The sequence below is a fragment of the Mustela nivalis genome (assembly GCF_964662115.1).
Source record: "Mustela nivalis genome assembly, chromosome: 16".
Taxonomy (NCBI): Eukaryota; Metazoa; Chordata; class Mammalia; order Carnivora; family Mustelidae; genus Mustela; species Mustela nivalis.
This window is the reverse complement of record NC_139035.1, coordinates 32717941-32738953: the sequence shown is the minus strand read 5'-3', so window position 1 is coordinate 32738953 and position 21013 is coordinate 32717941. Positions and strand designations below refer to the sequence as shown.

The following is a 21013-nucleotide window of genomic DNA, read 5'->3' as shown; positions in this document are numbered from 1 at the left end:
ATGATCCCAGGGTCCTGGGATCGAGCCCCAGATCCGTCTCCCTGCTCAGTGGGGAATCTGGTTCTTTCCCTGCCTGCTACTTCCCCTGCCTGTTCTCTCTTTCTCTCTCTCTTAAATTAAAGAAAATACATTGTCAAAGTTAATTTCACATATTGCTTGTTTTAATGTGGCTACTAGTAAATTTAAAATTGCCCCATACATAATATATATCATGTTATATTTCTATTGCATTCCTTTGAGATCACCTTTTTTAAGAAGATGATTTCTGGGTCCAAGGTGTTTTTCTCACTGGCTGGATATGAGAGTAAATTATGAATTTTCCAAATGCAGCTTTGGAATAGTTTCACAGAAATTCAGTATTTCATGCCCGCCCCATGTTTTCTTCACCTCGCCCAAGAACACAGATGCCCCAGAGTAACAGTATCTACAAATAGGGCACAGAGCCACTCTCCAAGCGCACGCAAGACACGGACGCATTAACAATCCAAGAGCCACCAAACAGTGAAGGAAAAACAATCTCATGTGAACACCCAGGGCGGTCAGCGGAAACCTTAGGCTCATGCCCTACGAAGAATGAAAGCTGTAGTCTGTAAACTTCTTTAAAAAAAGAAAATAGTGGGATAGGAGCCTGGCACCATGAAAGTCGGGTTTCCATGGAGACCAGCATTTACGCAGGGTTCCAACCATCCACGTGGGAGCTTCCGCACGTAAGCAGGTGGAGTGGATGCGGAAGCATCCCCGTGAGCGTGGTCCCTGCCAACCCCATGCGGCTGCCGCGCAGGTGGGGCTGGCCTCCGGCGGGCACACACGGGATGTACTACACAGGGGGCACAGATGGGGTGCCCCGTGGTGGCGGAGTGAGGACCCAAACCAGAGCTGTGGAATCCAGTGTGGTCAAGGGGGGCAGGAGAAGATTTTAGGCATTGGCGGTGGAGCGGCACTTCAGGATTTTGATGGTTTTCCCATTTGTCACCTTTGTGCAATTAAAAGCAGATGGTAATTAGCCAATTCTTGTGAAGAAAAGAAAGAGTTAAAATAGCACTTTCTGAGCTAATGGTGACCCAGACACGCAAAACGGCACAGTTACTTACTTTTGGAATCTTATTGGAAAGAGTTTGCAATGCTAAACATCCGGAGAGGTTTTTCTGGTAGAAACGTGGGGGGAAGAGTTGCATGTCATCATGTACCCGGTAAGGGGTCACTTTTTTATCCTCAAGAGAACAGGCATTTTGTTGAAGTTTTTCTGAAGTTTAAGTTTGTTAAAACTTTTAAAAAAAGCATGGAGTTTTTAAAGTCTGTCTTTCCCTCCCCTGGTTGGTTACAGTTGAGCCTGGGGTTTTTAACTTCAAAGGAAAAGTGTTTTTCAGGAAGCTCTGAACAAGGGGGACCGCTGTGCCATGGGGGTCTGGCTGGGGTGGTCCACTGGGTCTGCGTGTAGCATAATGCCCGTGTACGTCTTTGCTGGAGTTAGCAGCTGGGTGCGCACCCTCGGCCCTCCCCTAGCCCTCAGTTCCAGCCCGGGCACCCACATGGAGAGCTGGGGCAGGGTCTCGGCCAGGCTACTATCAGTAGGAAGTGGCTAGAGGCACCTTGGTCTATCCATCTGGGTCTCTACATGGCCACTGTTCTGGGCAACATCAGTAACTGTCCCCCCACCCCCAAACGGAACGGGCTTCTTCTTGAAGTCTTGGTCCCAAGACTTCTTCTTGAAGTCTTCTCTTACCTCCCTGACCAGAAGGACATCCCCACTGAGAACTCTCATTCCCACTGAGGACAGCCCCATGACCGCACCCACCCCTGTCCTTGGTGGTCCCAGGTCCACCGCAGGGTTACACATGGGGGCTTTGTGAATAATTACAAAGTCCTCTGCCAGGAAGTCCCCTGAGAAAATGTCCCCATCACTCACTGAAGCACGTCCAGTGCCTGCTTTGGCCACACTGGTTGTGTTTCTGTGGAAAGACACGCCCTTCCTTCATTCAGCGGATAATCGTTGCCCTTGGCGTCATGATGGATGTGAAGATTAAGACCTTATTCCTGCTCTCTGTCAATTTAGAGATACCCGGTAGATGGCAACCATTTCCAGAAGAAAAGTCCTGAAACATCAGGAACGTCCCAGGTGAAGGACATCCTTTCCGGGCTGGAAGCATGGGGAGTGGGGATGAGTCACGGCAGTGTCCCTCTGTGGAATGTGCGCTCCAGGAAGACCAGCATCACTGGTTTGTTCCGTCCTAGATTTCCATGGCCCGGAGAGCATCTTCCGCACTGGGACGGAAAACATATTTGCTGAACGAATAAGCAGAGGCCACGTGTAAGTGCTACAGTGCTAGGTTTGTAAGGAAGCTGAATGAATGCTGGGTGAACGTTGAGTAACTGGTTTGTGCTGCGCTGAGGGTGGCTTTAAAGGGAAAAATCTTAAAACAGGAGAAAAGGCAAGGTGATGAGATGAAAAAAAAAAGTCAGGAAGATAACACTTTTAATGTAATTAACCCCTGAAGGTCTTTCTGAAAGCACTACCAGAGGCTCCTAAAAGCACGAACTTCAGACAGCTAAGTGGCTTTGTGCCTATGTCCCTGAATGACCACCATGGAGGAGGTGGACCTTACCTCTGAGGTTCCCTTGCTGCGCATCACTGCCCCAGGCTGGCGGGGAGAGAGGAAACCACTCCTGTGTCCTTGGCCCCGTCGTGTCTCAGCTCGTCCATTAGGGAGATATGCTTAGATGGGGGCTGCAGGGCTCCCCCGAGTGCCTTCCCCTGCACCAGGCTGCTCCAAATTTCCCACCATCATTGAATACCTGCCATGAATGTGACCAGTTAATAAGAATGGGACCCATCCCAGCTGCTTCCCAGGTGTGAGCCTCATTGTTTAGCTACCAGAGCTGCTTCTGGGAGCTGAGGCTTGGCCTGCCGCCCTCCAAGGGGCATGCATGCTTTAAGGGAGCCCAGGCTTTGTGGCTGTGCACTGTGGTTGAATGCACAGATGGAGGAAATGACCATCAGGCAGAAGCAGCTTGTCCCACTCATGGTTTTCTAGAAACAGGAGTCATGGAAGTCTCAAGAGACACACAGGGCAGCCCCAGGTGGCTGGGAGGCGGGGAGGCCAGGAGTGGCCAGAGTGTGAGAGCATGTAGAGGAGGTGGTGGGGTGTGTGGGCTCTGGTTTACTAATCTTGGGGAGGGGCTGTCTCTCCATGGTCAGCAAGGCCCCGTGTCAACATGCCGGAACACGGAAAACAAAGACATGGTTAATACACAGCAACGTACGCTGCTACAGCAGAACATGGGAATTCCCTTTTTGCTGTGTTGTCCCCAAACACCCAGTGTCATCACACTTATATTTAAAGCCTGTGTGATGATATGGGTGAAGCCATCTCTGTTGTCATCGTTGGCGTACTGTGATAGATTCATGATGCTGGGTGCTTTCCATGTACCTGCGGGCCAGTGGGGAACAGTCTCTTCCTGACTCCCCTCCAAGTTATTCACACAGGTCCTATGTGCCCTCCAGTCTTACATCTGTCCCATGACACTAACTGCGTATTTATTTGTCAGCATCTCCATGGACTATAGACTTTTGAAGACAAAGACTGTATCTTCTCCCCACCTGTAGCCTCCATTCCTAGCGCACTGGTGGAATGCATCAGTACCCAACAGGACACTTGGCATGGCAGCCAAGTGAGTGCACTCCTCCTGTTCCCCACCCCAGGCTGTAGCTCCTCTCAGAGGGCGCATCAGGTTCTTTGAAAATTCTAGATCTCCATTCAAGCATGGCTTCCATGCAGAGCTAGGTTAATGTTCTGGCATGTTCTGAGCTTTTTCATGGGTTGTGGTTGGATGTACGTTTCCCTGGAGGTGCAGGATTCAGGAAACTCAGAGAGAAGGCAGGTCAATGGGTTCCAGGCTCTGGTTTTCAATGTCAGGGAGAGCTTGGTGGGCATAGTCCTTTTTCCTTCTAATAGTAATTAAATAATTCGGGAAGACAAGTTCTGATTTCTCTACTGGGGTCACAGCTGTGTACTCAGCCACAGGTGGACCAAACAGGTGAGCACAGTTCTTCTTTTTTTTTTTTTTTTTTCCAATGGAAAAAGACAGTCTCTTTATTTACTTTTTTTAATTTTTAATTTTTTATAATTTTTATAAACATATAATATATTGTTATCCCCAGGGTTACAGGTCTGTGAATCGCCAGGTTTACACACTTTACAGCACTCACCAAAGCACATACCCTCCCCGATGTGCATAATCCTAACCCCCTTCTCCCAAACCCTCTCCCCCCAGCAACCCTCAGTTAGTTTTGTGAGAAGGTGAGCACAGTTCTTGCACTGAGAACTCATGATCTAGTCAGAGGCATGGGCAGGCAAGCCCCTGTCACAGTTTGTGCCACGTGCAGTCATGAAGGGTTGGAAGGTGGGTGTTGGAAAACTGGTGGTCCATCTCTTGGAGGTGGTGTCTTGTGGTGAGGGTTGAGCCTTGGGGCTCTGAGATGATGCAGGAGGGAGGCAGAAGGGACCACAGGGCGTGGAGTGGTGGGGTGCGTCGGTCAGCCTGATGCTGGACATTAGGTCTTATGGCCCCTTCTTGTTCAAGACTCCTGCTCACAGATCTCCCGTGGCTTCTCTTGCCACTCTGAGTGAAAGATGGACCACAGCCAAGGCCTTAGAGGCCTCCTTGGTCAGGTGACTTCTCTGACCTTCGTCTTTGGTCTCCCTGCCACCCCCCCCCCCATGTCCCTCCTGTTTCCTGCATGTGTCTCTTTCCTGTCAGAAAACTGTATGGCTCCCTCCTTTACCCCCAGCTACCCTGTTTATTTAAAAAAAATCCCACCTCTTTCCTCACAAAGAACATGGGCTGGACTGGAAGCTCCCCCTGACCACACCAGGCCCCTCTCTTCTTTCTGGTCACCTGGTTGCCTGATGAAGACGACCTTCTCCACTTCCCTTGCAAGCAGGTACAGCCTCGTGAGCAGGTTCCCGTGAGTGACTAGTGTAACTCACTCCCCTGGAAGGAAATGTTGGCCTTAGGCTTCCCTTCTTGACCACTGGAAGCTGGACATGCCAGGGATCCGGCTACAGCTATATGCACGAAGACGTTATCTTAGGGGGAGGGCAGAGCAACGATGCAGAAGGTATAGGGGCACCTGAGTGACTGTGGAGCAGAGTTGCCGAGAGAGAAAAGTAACCAGTCCAAGTGACTGTGTACTGGATCGCTTCATTACACTGACTTAGCCTGGACTTCACCTCCATCCCTCCTCTACCCATTCCCCAATTTATGATTTATATTTATTATATATCTATCATATTACATATTTATTATTCGGCCCAGCACTTAACAGCTCCAGACAGACCCAGTGCTTTCCTTTGTTGGCTTAGTGTGTCTTCCTTCACCGGAACGTAAGTTCTCAAAGGGCACAGAAGTTTTGTGTTCTGTGATCACTTTCTCATCCTGTTCACAGCTGGTGCTCAACTAACACATCCTGAAGCAAATACTGTTGGCCACTGAAAGTGAAATCATAATTTTTCCCCCCAAAAGAGACTCACTACGTTTTGAAAAATGTCTCATAGTGGGCAGGGAGAGGCTGGGGGATGGAAGGGAAAAGTGAGGGAAAATAGCACAGGGACCGCAGAGTTGAAGTCGGGCCACTGCACTGTGGTCAGTCAGTGACATGGGCACAAAGCCACTCCCCTCATGCTGGGGTGACAGGCCTCAGGAGAAACCAAACGTGCTGACACCTTGATCTTGAGTGGCTGGCCTCCAAAACTGAGAAGATAGACCTGTCTTGGTCATGACCCAGCAAAGGCTACGTGGTTAGGGCTGTTTTAGCAGACCAACACAAAAGGTCCTGTAGAAAACTCACAGCTGGGGTGTTGCGGTGGCCACCCTAATGTTTGTTTTTCTTATGTTGCATGAACAGAATCAAATTATTCAGAAGAACTTCTCAGTTGCATCATGTGTGGGTCAGAAACTATATTTGCTGGAGAGGCTTTTCTAAGAGAGGTGTTGGCGAATGTACCAGGTTCCCTCAGAAAGTATTCCATGAGGCGGAATGACCGCTTATTAGAAATGTCAGGGGACTCCAGCCTAGATCCCGTGTTTGGACAGAAAAACGTGTGTGTTCCTTTTGATCCTGATGGTGTCTGTACAAATGGGTTGTGCATTGGTTGAAGAACAGAGTTCAGTAGTATATACATACATGTAGACCTCTTACTACGGTAAAAACGTGCATGGTCCACTATTTCTCAGCTTTGCTGATTTGATGGCTTACTGAGGGGAAAAAAATGGAGTAAATATTCAAACGGCAGAGGTCAGTTATAGGACCTCCGAAATGTGGAATGGTGCCCAACTCAGATTCCAGAACCCCCAAAGTGAGACCGTATTAGCAGGAATTAACTTATGCCAAAGTGTCAAACCTACGGTGTGCAAAGCGGCCATCTCAATTTGATAAAGCCTAAACAAAGAAATAAATACAAACCCGATAGAATCGGGATGATTTGCTGTTGGTATCAGGAAAATGGTTTTCAGGGCGCAAACTGCAGCGGCACAACGGGGAGCCCCGGAAGTGAATTGCCGCCTGCCTGCACCACCTCCTTAGTTCACCCTTCAACTAGAGGGAGACCAGCCTCGGGCGGAACGGTGGGCGGAGGAGAAAGGGGTCGGGGGAGTGGGCCACCCCTATGCGGGTGCCGGGTTGTGCTCCAGAACCACGTGGACTCTCAGGCTACCCCCTGAGGACTGGGAGCCAACAACCAAACCCCTTGGGTTGAGGCCCCACCCCTCCAGAGGCCTCCCTTTCCCGGGTACCCAGGCTTCTTCAGCTGGAAGGATCGCACCCCCACCCCGCACAGGCCCCCCGCGGGACACCCGCGCAAGCAGTGCAGACGCTGGGAGAGGCCAGGGCAGTTCCAAGGCACAGGCCTCAGATTGGAGTACCCGCGGATACTGAAGGGCAAACGCTGGGATGCCCTGGGATGGGGAGGGTCTCAGCCGCTTTGGTCGCCACTCGGGCCCCAAAGGGACGCGCGGAACCTTCGCGGGGACCGAGGGCTGACGTGTCGCGGGCCCGCCGCTTGGGTTGGATGCCGGCCGGCCGCGGGGCAGGCAGGTGCAGGCGCGCGGGATTCTGACGGGTCGCGGTGCCGCGGCGGCCCCGCCCCTCGCGCCCTGGTTTGGTGGCAGGCAGCGTGCCCGTACGCGCCCCCGCCTGCCGCGCGCCCCCGCCGCTGTCCGCGCAGCCGCGTCCTCGAGCTCAGGTGGCGGGTGCGCGGCCGGGCCGCCGTCCCCACTCCCCGCGCCCGAGCGCCCTGGGAGCCGGAATGGGGTCGCGGACGGGAGGCGGGCGCCGCCGAGGCTTCCGTCTGGCTCGCGCGGCGGCGGCGGCAGAGGTCGCGCACAGATGCGGTTCGGAGAAGCGCCGGGAGGCGGCGGAGGCGGGAAGGAAGCTGCCAGAGAAGCCCCGCAGGTAAGCGCGGGAGCCGGCGGGCCAGGGAGGGGCCGCCACGCCGGGACACCCCGCGACCTCGGGGCAGGACCGAGAGCCGGGGGATGGGGTAGGTCGCGCGGGGACCCGCTGCCGCGCCGCGAGGTGCCCGAGAGTGACAACGCATAGGCCCGGGCAAAAGTGCGGGTCCAGCAGGAGACGCGGGGATGCTTCGGACTTAGTGGCCAAGGTTCCGGCGCAATCCCGGCCAGGCCGCCCCTACCCCGCCGTCCACCGGAGCGGCGCCAGGCGCGCTGCTGCGGGTTGCTAGCGCTGGGTAGGGGACTGGGAGGTGATGCCAGTGGGGGCCAGGAGGGGGGTTCCCGCAAGGAGGGGGATGGAAGAGGGGAGGCCCCGCGGCCCCGCGGCCCCGCGGCTCAGGCACCGCCGCGTCCGCTCCTGATTGCAGGCGCCTGTGAGCCCGGTGCGGTGCCTGGACGAAAGATGCATCATGGAATGAACCGGAGCCCGGGAGACGGATTTCTGGAGAAGCAGCAGCAGCAGCAGCCGCTGCCCCCTCGCAGGCTGCTGGCCGTGGTCCTGTAGATCCAGCTGGCTCTGTGCTTCGGCCCCGCACAGCTTACGGGCGGTGAGTGACCTCAGGGTCCGCGGCGCGGGGGTGGGCGCCAGCAGGAGACCACCCTCCTCCGGGACCCCCGGAGTTTCTCCGATTTGTGCGCGCAGCGCGCCCAGGGCGCATGCACAGCTGCATGGTGCCTGGAGCTCCCCAGCAGCCTGCAGCCAGGCTCCTCCGAATGGGGCAAAATGAGCGGGCCCATTTTCCTCACTTGGGCCTCGGGCGAGCAGAGAGGGGGAGAGGGCACTTCTGTGCTGAGCGCGTGTTTGTGGGCCTGTGCCTGGTGTCGGAACCCTCAGTGGACAGGGACCAGGTGTCAGCTGTCAAATAGAAGCCGAGGCAAGTTGCCACCCCCCCCCCCACACCCATCCTCCTTGTGAGTGTGAAAGGTCTGAGGAACAGGCTAGTCTGGCAGAGGGACGGGTCTGTCGGGAAGTTCACTTTCTCTTACCTCTGGAGGTGCTGAGTTCCTGCACTGCTGTGCGGGTGTATGGGGGGCGGGGAGGGGTGCACAGAGGGTCCCGTCAGGGGTGCTTCTGGGGCATTGCTTTGTATCTCCATGTCTGATTTACAGGGGAATGCAGTCGAGTGCATCCGTGGGAAGTGGGAGCTGGCTGAAAGAAAATGGAGAGCCTTGGTCCCCATCCGTGGCTGACCCTCTGTGTTTTGGGATCTGGGGGAGGGAGCTCTGTCTGCCTTGGTGGAGGAGAGGGAGGGAGGGAGTCCTGGCTGCATTTGGGAGCTGATTGCTGTCCCTTCCGGATTTCTGAGAGAGCTTGCTCATGTGCCCCTGTGAAAGGGCAGACTCCTATGTTTCCCAGCTGAACTACTGTTCATATATAAATAAGTGATAATTGGTGGAAAAGCAGGTATTGATTGCTATGGATAAACCATTTCCCATTTAAAATATTGCTGTTTCAGAGAGTGAAGGGGAACAAGGAGAGACATGAGTGGAAAACTAGTAAAGGGGGGTGGGGAGGGACCGCAGAGGAATCCAGGTCTCAGGCATTGTGCGGAAAGATCTGGACGTCTGGAGCATGGGGGAGCTTTTGGGGCGTGCACGTCTCAGGATTAGTGAGCGGATACTTGCTTCATCCTAGGGACCCATTTTGGCTTTCTTTGGTTTTCTAACAGGGGGTGACTTTTGGGTGCTCTTAGTTCTATAGAAATGTGTCTGAGGTAGGTGTCCTTTTCACAGAGGACATGGTCTAATGGGAGGTCAGGGCAGCCACTGTGCCGTCTGAGGGGCTCTGGTTGGCCCCTCTGTGCTGCTCCAGAGTTAGCTCTGCTTCTGGGGTGTGTGGGAGCATGGACAGGAGGGCACAAATGGGGCTGGGCCTCCTCCTTCCTTGATCGCTTCCTCCCGGTTCTAGCTTCGACCCCTCCAACCAGGTCCATGCCATCCTTCCATCTCCTCCATCCATTTCTTCCGCATAGGTGACGGATCGTTGGGGTTCTCTTGCCCACTGTTACTGGATGTGTGAGCTTCTCAGACTGGGCTGTGCTCCTGGTTCTGCTGTTCGTGTCCACAGAGATTCTCCTGAAGGATCTCAGAGCTCAGGGCACGGCCCAGCCCCCTGGGCTCACATTATTCCTTTATCCCCTCTTGGGAGGGAGAAGACCTCAAGCCCCATCCTCCAGGCCTTGAAGGAGAAGCAGGGAGGAAGGGTTAGCTGTTCCTTCTCAGCACTCACACGCTGCAGAAAGGATAGCCACCACCTCTGTTCCACGTTGCACTCCTTGAGGCTGCGAGAATGATTTCTGGGGGAGTATTTATCGTTTCACAATTCCTCTATGGATAAACAGCTCCGGTGGACAGGGTGGGGGGTGTTCTGTGGAGTACAGCATTCAGAGACTTCTTTTCCAGGGCAGAAACTCAGGTGGAGGCTCCAGGATGGTAATGAAAACAAATCCCTTAATTCTAGACCTGTGCCTCCAAGGCTTTGCTGTGTGTTCCGTCACCTGGAATCCTACTGAAAGGCAGGCTCTCGTTCAGTTGTTCTGGGGTGGGGGAGATTCCACATTTCCGGCAAGCTCTCAGGTGATGCGTGGCTAATAGTTCAAAGATCCCGCTGAGGAGCGGTGCTTTAGACTGAGGCGTCTTTGAACGTGTTGTTTCTTACCCCGGAATCACTCCCAGTTACCAAATGCAAGGGCCTAGTGGGGAGCAGAGAACTCCTAATCTTCCCATGGTGTCCAGAGCAGGAAACCAGCCCTCCCAGTGTGCTTTCCTTTGTTTGTTTGTTTGTTTGTTAATCAAAAAGGTGCATGTTTAATAGATAGTGTTCTAAAATGTGGACTTTCATTTTTGATGACTTTCACTGGGTGAAAAAAAAAAAAAAACAGCACAATAGTAAGGTATGATAGTCTGAGCTGGGAGGAAGAAATATGTGTCCAGTGCACATAATACAGAAAAAGCCCAAACTAGATAGAGAGAAATTGAGGAGATAATCAGAGGAAGGGGGAAAGAACTCTGTCACAAAAAAGCCGCTTTGTTCTGGAGAGGGAGACTCACTTCAGTTCTCTGATTCCTAGGAGAGTATCCATGAGCCTGTGTTGGCTAGAGGTGACTTTTGGGTGGCTCTTTCCCGGTTGTCTTTTGTAAGTTAGGGAAAAGGACCTGCAATTGGGGCCACGAAGACCAAATATGCTTAGAGGACTACCAGCTAGTTTGCAGGGAGACACAGGACTTGCTGTCCCCAGAGTCTGCGCGGAGTGTGGTTTCAACTGCTTCTGTCCCTGCAGAGACCTGCTGGGTGTTTACCTGCAGGGAAGAGGGCTCAGAGTTTGCTCTGTAAGTCCATTCCTGAAGGCAGATTCATTAGTCCATCCCTGTGCTGTCAGGAATGCAGGCAGAGCCCTGCGACTCCATAGCTTTGGGGCCTAGACCTTGAAAGCCCAGCATCCTCATCTGTAAACCAGGCATGGTGCTGCCTTGCTTCTGGGTTTGGTGTGTGGCTGGAAACCATGTAGCACGTAGTAAGTGAAAGTGGATATGCCAGAATCTTCCAGGCCCTTGTTTTATTCATTCAAAAAATCCCAAGTTCCTATCCATACCCTGTGCCAAGCACTGATGTGTACAATGTTCTTTTACCTAGAGCAACCCTCTCCTACTCTATATTCTTTTGTCCAATGAACAAGTTTCACTTGTTCAAAACAACTTTAAGTGCCATAGTCTCGTTCATATTTCCGTGGTCACTGGGCTGCCCCTCACCTGGGCTCTCACTGTGCCAAGTGTAACCCTCTCTCATCAAGCAGTCTCATCCGCTGAACCGGATGCCCACTGAAGGCAGGAACCTGGACTTTAGTCATGTCTGTGTCTCAGGCGCTCAGCACAGCACATGACACCCAGAACAGGCTCAGCTGATGCTGGCTGACAGCAGAAAGGAGCCCCACATTCTTGCCACATTGTTTAGAAAATAGTGACTCCCGGTGATCACTAAAGTGCCAGATTCATGACTATCAAGGCCACTTCTACTTGGAGGTGGCCTAAAAGGTTGGAGGTGAAATCAAGAAAGGTTCTAGAGCAGAGGTGGGCCTTGGGCTGAGGTCTGAGGGAGAGATGGTTGGAGTGCTGCAAAGGGAGAGACACCTTGTGCAAAAGTGTGGGGGGCAGTCACTTGCTTGCCTGTTCAGGGAGAGTAAGGTTGACCTAGAACAGCAGATCCACGGGACGCTAGAACAGCAGACCTGCAGGGAGCCAGGAGAGCAGGGCTGATCTAGAACAACACACCCATGGGGATTCAGGAGGGTGAGGCTGATTTAGAATGGCAGACCTGCAGGGAGCCAGGAGAGCAGGGCTGATTTAGAACAGTATACCTGTGGGGAGCCAGGAGGGTCAGGTTGATCTAGAACAGCAGACCTGCGGGGAGTCAGGAAGTTTGGGCTGACCCAGAACAGCAGATCTGTGGGGAGCCAGGAGAACAGGGGTGATCTAGAAAGGCACACCTGTGGGGAGCCAGGAGAGCAGGACTGATCGAGAATAGCACACCTGTGGGAAGCCAGGATGGTAAGGAGGGCAAGTGGGTTGGAACCCTGTTGTACGGATCTTCGGAAACCGGTGAGGATTCTGAACGTCTCGCTGCAGGCTGTGAGCACTTGCTGAGGGGTTTAGGGCAGGTGTGTGATACTGTTGAGCTGTGCTTAGTTTCCTGTTTCTGCTTGCAAATCCCTGACCTGGGGCTCTCCCCCCACCCCCAGCTGCCCTCTCCATGTGTCAGAGTTATGGCCCCAGTGCGGGGAATGGGGCTTCTTGAGTTCTTGCTGTGGCTGTGGCATTGGGCTGCGTGCTTGCAGTGGGGGACGCACGTTTTCTCGGCTACTGATTCCGAGATGCCACTCTCTCCTTGGAGTCTCATTGAGAAGGTTTTCTCACCTGGCAGAGTGGGAGCTTTTCATGCAACGTGGTGTCTAAAAGTCATGGTTTCAAAGTGTGCTGGATCTGTAAGCCTGAGTCCCAACTTCTCAAGCTACAAAGTATGTGTGTTCAGCCAAAGGCCACCTTAATACATGGGAACAGCATGGAAACTCTTTCGATTTATCCACAAGGTGGAATCTGAGAGGTTTTGGAGACATGAGAAGGATTTCCTGCAGCAGGCGGCAAATCTCTCCGCTCAGAGGCCTGAGTGGTGAGGTGGAGAGGGAGTCCGCGATTCTCTAATTCCTGTGGGGTAGTGAAGAGCACAGGTGAAGATCTGTCTCCTGTAAATATTGATTGGATATGCAAAGAAAAGCACCCACGGTCTCTGCCCCTGGCGTTGGAGGCAAATTTCAAAAGCTTCCAAAAGGCCGGGAGACTTGCCCTTTGGCCGGGAAGATCTGCTGCGGCACGAGGGGCCGTCGGGGTCTTCACAGTCGCCGTCAAGTCCAGCCTCTGCCGCTATAGCCACGTGGCTTTGGGCAGGTGCGCACCTTCTCCCTGGCTCAGTCCTTGCCACGTTGCTGACTCTGTTTGAGTCTGTGATTGCAGGAATGTGATGGGTTTTGACCTTGCCATAAAGCTGGTTCTCTGTCTCACCTCTGTGCCCTGGTCTTTCGTGAGTGCCTGCTGTATGCCCTGGGGATGCACAGCGAGGGGCCGCAGTCCTGCTCCCCGGGGAACCTGGCAAGTGAGGACTGGTTTCTTCTCAGAAGCTCAGATGCAAAATGCTTGTGTCAAATGATTTTTTTTCCCCACATATATCTTAAGTTCACTATAAAACTTAGTTTTATTTATTGTTAGTAAAGAGAAAGGTGATTTTTCTCAGGCTACTTTTCTCTGTCCTTGTCTTATCTTGCAAGTCCATTTGGTGTTTGACAACCGGAATAACTATACGTAGCAACGGTACATCTAAATGGACCATTGGGATCCTTCTCTGCCTTCAGGGAAAGAAGAGGAAGAAAAAGCGTCTTTCTAATTTGTTTCCATTCGCATTTCACCAAAACCGACCACAGCATTTAGGGCAGATACACCAAATACATAAACTCCTGGCTCAGATATGCCGTTTTATCAATTTCCTGTTGCATTCTCACAAGGATGAGCTATTCACCTGTTGCCACGCAGGGACGACTGGAAACAGACGGGGCAGAGTTTGGGGCTGGCCACTACCTGAGGGTTGGGTAGGTGAGTGAATCATCAGTCAGTGTGCGACACGCTGGGACCCTGAGGGTCGTTTCGATCTCAGACTCCTCCTTGGACCTCCCGAACACGGGCTGCGTTCAGTGATCGCGTGTCATAGCCTACTGGATCCCCGTGGCCCCTGACTGAGGCTGGCAGCCGCTGACCTTTATTTTACAGACAAGGAAACTGAGGCACGGAAGATCAACAGTCACTCGGTGTTGCCCAGCTGGTGAGTGAGGCACAGCGACCCAAATTATTGGTTTGACTGCAAGCTTTTCCTGTAGGCGTGGAAATCCCTATCGCTAGACGCATTTTTTTAAAAAATTGTATTTCAAGGTGAGCATCCCTTTGTAAGCCACAGTTACCGAACATTTCGGGACTTTGGTCCTTCCCGCCCTGATATTAAAGGAGTTCTTGTAACTGGAGAGGGCAAAACATCCAAGCAGATCTACCACACGGAACCCCACAATCAAGACAAAGTGAAGGCTGGAGTGCCTGAGCCTGGAGCTCTGAAGGGAGGAAGGGAAGCAGCCAGAAGCCATGAACACCCAACGCCCGCCCCCTTCCCCCCGCCCCGGGCAGCTCTGCAGCCAAAGAGCGAGGAGGCAGGCAAGGGGCACAGCACTGGTCTGGCTCAGCCTTGCCGAGGGGCACAGGGTGGGCCCAGGGAGTCTGGGACTCTGCAGGCGGCTGTTTTCATCCCACCTTCTGCTTATTGTCTGTCCTGGTCCTCCTCGGTGAGGCCCTTCTCCCTGTGACAAGGCCAAGCACCAGTAAAAGCTTCTGGCAATGGGTGATTACTGTGTTGTGTGCGCGTGTTTTCACACGAACCTTACCCCGCCTCTGATTTTCTTGACAACCGGGTTAAAATGAGATTTTGATTCCCCACCTCCTCTTTTTTTTTTTTTTCTTCAATTTGAAGAAACATTTTCAGCAAGGTGGATCTCCTAAGGTGTACAGAATAGACAATGCAGGTTAGGAGCCAGGCCTATGGGTCAAGACTTTCCTCTGAGTCCTGTGGGCCCAGCTGGGCCACCTGTGTACCCCATTGTGTGATGCAGATGAAAATGGAGTTAGAAGGTTTGAAGGTTTGACGTGGTTGTCTGATGTTTCTGTTTGAAATCGGTGACTTTTATCTCCTGAAATGACCAGCGTGGGAGCAGAGCTGAGTGGGGAGGGTCACTCAGGTACCATATTCTTTTTCCTCACAGTAACAAAACACAGATCTTCTTTTCTTTGGTCTGAACTGCATTTCTGAGAGATGTGTGTGATGACACCAGTGAGTCAGGAACGGGGAAGTTCTCTTCAGAAAGAAAGAAAATCCATTCTCGCGGTGGGTCCTTTCACATCTGTGCATGTCCGACATTGGGACAGATCTGGCTGGTTTCCCAATTTAGAGCCTCATGTGTGGAGGTTCCCGCGGACTTCCCTGATCCCTCCAACTTAGATCGCTGATTCTGTCCGGGTGAGAAACAAACTTCTCTTGCAGGAATGTGATCGACAGGGGGTTAACCCCGAGAGGGGCTCCCAGTCCTTTGATGAGCCCCCAGCTGTCACCTGATGCAGAGTCCTAGTGTCAGACCTGAGGTCACGATGCATTTTAGCATTTTCGTTCAGGAGACGCATGTGTACATTCAGTGCTGCTATGATAGCACGTGCGCGATGGCTCTGTGTTTAGGTCATGCTTGCGGTTTGCTGTGGAGCTTCTGAATTGCTGTGTGGACATCAAAGCCTTGCCCAGGCTTTCCCCTTTGGATGGTGATGGGGACTTGGATTGTTCCTGTCGCCCTTGCATTGACACCACTGCTCTGTGGATGAGAGGGGCTCATTTGCTTGTCACGCGGGTACGTGGTAATGTCTTGAGGCTGAGAGCTGGAGAAAGAACAGGAAGCCCGTGTTCCTGTCATGGCCACCAGCTGGCTAGGGGAGGGCCCCCTATTACGAGCTGTGAAACAGGAACAGTGGTGCTTCTGCCTCCAAGGATGCTGTGGGGATCCACTGTGTTCTTAGAAGTGTCAGTGTTGGCGGGATCCAAGCCATGGCCCACAGACGGTCACAGAAGCTTGCTCTGCTGGCTGCACAGGCTTACAGAGCCTCCTGTGTCCCAACAGATACAGAAAACAGTGGTGCTGGCCTGAGGACCCAGGTGGCCAGTTCAGGGACACAGACACCGTGGAGGGTGGGTCCTCGGTGAAGCTTCATGGCAGAGACCCTGGGGGCGGGGGGAGGAGCGGAGAAGGCTCCCACAGACAACCGTCCAGCTGTGTGTTGAGCAGTGAGGATGTTTTCCAGGGAGTGAAGGTGTTGAGCCCTGAGCCCTGGAAGAGGAGTCATCTGTGTTGAAAATGTACTGCAATAAAACCTGCCCAGGGCAGGTAGATGGGGAAGAGACACGGGAAGGAAGTGGGACAGACAGGTGGGACCTGCAGGCGGCACTTCTGCAGAGGCACTTCGAGCCCACAATGCCTGTGTTTGGGGTGGGATGCGATTGGATCTTTGCTTTAGGAAGGGATTTTTTTATCGAGGTGAGGGATGGAGGGGAGGTGGGAGATCTCCACTCATTGTCTTTATTGTGTTCCGGGGTAGGGGTGACTCGGGGGGAGGACACAGTGGGGAAAGGACAGCTCTCACACTCTCCAGCACGGAGGAAGAGGAAGAGGTGGAGGAGGAGTGTGGGAGGAGGTGAGGTTGGGCTCCGGACTGGCTCTCTCGAGCTCTGGAAGCACAGAGGGACGGAGTCTGTTCTGGCCTCGTGGCTGGTCGGCGGGTCAATAGGCTCCTTAGTGGTTTGGCAGCCAAGATCTGAGACCATGGGATTAAGAGATATTGCTGAATCAAGAATTTTTTACTTCTGACTCTTCCTTCCCTTTGGCTTTGGATGCCTGTGTCACTGGCAAGAAGGACACTGGTTTGGTCTTCAACCCTGTCCTGCCCTCGGCCAATGCAGCCCTGAAGGGCCCGAGATTTTCCTCACTGTAGCCCGCCGGATTCAAGCATGGCTTTGAGCTGCTGTGGGCGAGGAACTGAGGTGGTCTTGCCAGCCTCTGCCTGCCTCCCGTTGCATGGTTCCTCCTAACCAAAGGAACTTAGTAAGTGCTTACTGTGTGTAAGTCCTGCTTTAGGAGCTCAGACGAGACATGGGGGAGAGGACCTGGCGTCAGGTGTGGGCAGTCCACAGACCTGTGGCTTAAACGACAGCACTTCATGTTCTTGCAGTTCTGGAGGCTGGACATCAGAGGTCAGGGGCCAGTGAGGTCCATGCAGATGGCCGCCTTCTTGCTGGGGCCCCAAGTGGCCATTCCTGCCGTGTGTGGTGGGTAGAGGGAGTGGGGAGAGGGAGCTCCCCGGAGTCCCTTCTCACGAGGACACCAGCCATAGTGGCTCAGGGCTCCACCCTCATGACCTCTGTTAAGCTCAGTCACCTCCTCCAGTCGCTCAGGGGGATTTGGGCTTCAACATATGAGTCTGGGGGTAAGGGGGGACAGAAGTCAGCCCTTGGCAGGTACCTGAGGCAGACCAGTGTGAATTTTGATGAAGGGGTACTGTGAGGCCTCAGAGCTCAGGGGAGAGCAGAGAAGGCTTCCAGGAGGAGGTGATCCCAGAGCGGAGCTCTGAAGGAAGAGTGGCATGTGTGCAAATGTGCGTGTGTGTGTGTGTGAGAGAGAAGGGGGGTGTTAACAATCTGCTGTTTTCCAATTCGTGTGTTTTCTTTTTTTTTTTTTAATATTTTTATTTATTTCACAGAGAGAGAGATCACAAGCAGGCAGAGAGGCAGGCAGAGAGAGAGAGGAGGAAGCAGGCTCCCTGCTGAGCAGAGAGCCCGATGCGGGACTCGATCCCAGGACCCTGGGATCATGACCTGAGCCGAAGGCAGCGGCTTAACCCACTGAGCCACCCAGGCGCCCCTCGTGTGTTTTCTTAAGTCATTCCCTGAACGTTCCCCGCGGTTTGCTCTACACAGAACTTGGAGACACTGATGTGGGACCCGGGGATGATCCGGAAGCTCACATGTGCAGTTTCCCAAATTACAGGCCGTAATGTTTGCTCTATCCTCATCAGCCAACTGCTAGACACTCCCAGTATTTGATTACAGCTGCTAGCCCCTAAAAAAATCAATTGCAAGTGGGTCCCCAGGCCACCAAGTGGGCCATGTCTGGCTTAGGTCAGGTAAACATTGAATTACTGCTGGAGTGGGCCTGCGGAGAAGTGATGGGTTAATACCTACAGTAATAGGAGGTTAGCTCTGATTGCATTTTAAGTCGCTTTGAATTTATCTTTCCCGGGGCGGTTTCTCCTCTCTCAGTCGGACGTTTCCTTTGTTGCTCCCCGTCCTCCTTCCAACATTCCGAGTTGAAGCGCACAGGACTTCTGACTGACCTGTGGGTCCGTGTGTGGTGGCTGGGCCTGAGCTCTTCAGGCACCTCCTCCAGGCCGATGGGGTGGGCGGTGGCCAGGCCAGCTGATGTCGGGCTCCCCACAGTCACCCCGTCTACTCACTGCCTCCTGGGAGCCCTCTGTCTCCACCCGCATTCTAGCTTCCAGACGTGGGTGACCCCACTCCGGCGCACGGGTGTGTGCAGACTGGTGTGAGGAGCCTCACATGCATTCGTTACCCGAAAAGAGTCCAGAACATCCCAGGCTCAGGGCCAACTTCTCAGGGCCCTTGCTCAGGCAAGGGAGGACACGGTGGCCAGGGGCTTGGGAAATTGTTTCTCATACTTAGGGTTTCCTTGTTTTTGAAGTTTTGGACTTAAACGCCTGGGCTGGGGACAAGAATGTGCTGGGGACCTTTGGGTGGAGAGGTCGGGCTCACCGGGATGGGCAGGAGCCTTTGGAGTCGCCCTGCGGTTAAACCCCTCGCTCCCCTGGCTGTGGCTCGCGCCGCAATTTAGAAAGACTGCTGTCCAGCCGTTTCACTCTAAATAGTAAAACAATAAGTAAGCCTCGAAGAGGCAGCGATCATTTGCTGAGCAAGAATATTCTGAGTCGTTCTGATGTGCGAGGCTCTGGGCCAGCCAGGGTGGGAGTCAGAGATGAACAACAGGCAGGACACAAGGCCTGCGTTGTCTGGAAAGTCACATGTGGGAAAGAGTCATCTTTATTTCTCCCCCCGTCAAAATGGGGGTAGAGTGAGAAATACTCCAATAAATGACAAAAATGATGCTTCTGTCTTAGTTATCTCTGTAATTCAGCACGTCATTACGACACATTGAAGTATTATGGGCTTTGTAAGTGTAATTATCTGCTATTATAAATGGATAGCTTCGTGGCATAGGAGAAACTGTGTTTTTGTTTTTGTTTCCCATGATAAACGTCTTGGTCGTTCAGACCCGTGGCCTACCCAGCGTGGGCCCTGGACACGCACCCATGCTGCAGGGACCTCGGAGGGCAGATTAATCACCGCTGAGCAGGTGGACTGTGCGTCTCCCAGCAGGCTGGCAGTGGAGCCAGGATGGGGACCCTGATTTCCTCTCCCTGAGGGCTTCCCTGTGATGTCACTTGCCTTCCTGCAGATAGGTGGGGGCTGTAACGGTGGCCACCTCCCAGGGGTTCTCTGGCTTAGACGAGGTCACATGTGGAAAAGCACTCACAGCGGTGTCTGGGCCAGCATGCGAGCTCCGCGGCTGCGAGCCATCCGTACCTCCTGTGCATCTCATTCTCCACAAATCCTCTTCAGCCTGCCTTGGGCAGGTGCTTTCCCTCACATCTTGGGTTTTAGACTTTGTGCATTCACGAGCAACTCTGTCCTCTCTTAAATTTCCCTTGGACACATTCATGGTTGGGGGGTACTCGGATAAGCTGGTACTTTCTTGCATACTTTACTATGCAGCTGTTCTTGACCCCGTGGAGGATCCGTCTGCCCCATGTGTCCTCATCTGTCCCTGTGCCAGGTCTGTCCCCTGGGGCCTGAGTGTCCAGCCCCCGGAGGCTGGGTTATGGGGCACTGGCAGTCAGCTGCCCACAGCTGGCATGGCAGGTCCCTTTCTGAGGGTGTGGGGAATGTCTGTGTTGAGTGCAGGCAGCACCGTGGGGTCCAGGAGTATAAACACAGGTGGAGGGCAGGGGACCAAGGCAGCGCTGTCCCTGAACAAAGTGTGAGGCTTGGTGCTGCTTGGGGGGGCCTCACTCTGGCCTGAACTGCGAGTGTGTTTTGGAGACATGTAGGTAAGAGACACGAAGCATTGCCAGGATGGTGAGCATGACGATGGTGACATGGTGGCCATAGGCCAGCGTGTAGTGGTTGGCTGCTTTATGCATGGTTTACGTGCTGTCCACATATTAATTCGTTTAACCCTGTGACTCAGGTACTGTGTTCATCTCCACTTTCAAGCCCTCAAACTGCAGTACTGGGAGACAGGCGGGCTAGGGTGGTGAGGCTGGGGTCCCATCCTGGCCCGTGGCCCCGCGGCCTCCCTGCTGGGGCACTCAGCCCCAGAGCCTTTGAGGGACTTGCCAGCCTGAGGGCGGTTAAGCCCAAAACCCCAGAGGAAGGAAATGACGAACCAGAAGCATAATACCCTGAACACTGTTTCCTTCCCAAGAACTCTCGGGAAGCATCGGCGAGCCGTTACGGGGCCCTGAAAGGAGCAGCATGTTTGAGCCATGCTTTACAGCATATCTGTCCTCAGGTGTTGGACGCTGTCTGAGACACAGCGGTTGCTGTGACTGGGATTGGTGTCCAGAGGGCAGACACTAGGGGTACCGCTGACCCCGGCCCATGCACTGGGCGGAACCACGCGGAGGCGCGCAGCCCAGCTCAGCCCTGGGCCCGAGGCTGGGAAGAGCTGCTCTGGAAAATGGTCTGGCTGTGTTGGACACCGGTGGCTGGGGCGGAGGGGACAGGAAGCCAAAAAGATGCCATGAAGCAAGGGAGGAACGGCAGTCGGAGTTCTCGTGACGAGCGTCCGTATGTGGAATGGAAAGTCGGGGAGAAGAGTTCATTTTAGGAAGATGGTGAATTTGGTCCCAAGACATCTGGGTTCTGACAGGTAGAACAGCCCAGCAGGTATATGAGAATGAGGATGGAGGGACAGGTGGGGGGACACGTTGGCGCTGTGTAGGCAGATTTCTAGTCCTCTTCTGGGAAGCAGTAATTGTGATCAGTGTTTGTGGCCCAGAGAGAAGACTAAAGACCGGGAATTCACTAATGGCTCCCTGGGCCGAGGTGGGACTCAGGGAGAGAGCCTGGAACCCATCTCCAAATCCCAGCTGCACAGCTCATGTCCTGTGAACTCATTGCTCAGGAGACTCTGGCATTCTTGGGGAGCTTGACGGGAACCCCGCTCACTGCCAGGGTTCCCTGGATTTTTGGGGGGATTGATGGGAACCCCGCTCACTGCTCTGGGGGGCTGGGGAGGTTGGTCTTGGC

The 21013-nt window shown here is 53.6% G+C and overlaps 1 long non-coding RNA gene and 1 pseudogene across 2 annotated transcripts in view; both read left to right on the top strand.

Annotated features, from left to right (window-relative positions):
- Positions 1-21013, top strand: part of LOC309850292 — a 190962-nt gene that overhangs the window by 101500 nt on the left and 68449 nt on the right. The gene's annotated exons all lie outside the window — the stretch shown is intronic.
- The window catches only part of LOC309849539 (sushi domain-containing protein 4-like), a 50455-nt pseudogene continuing 37354 nt past the window's right edge, over positions 7913-21013 (top strand). Inside the window, exon 1 of the transcript in view lies at positions 7913-8057. The product of the transcript in view is annotated as a sushi domain-containing protein 4-like (transcript). The remainder of the gene's footprint in view (positions 8058-21013) is intronic.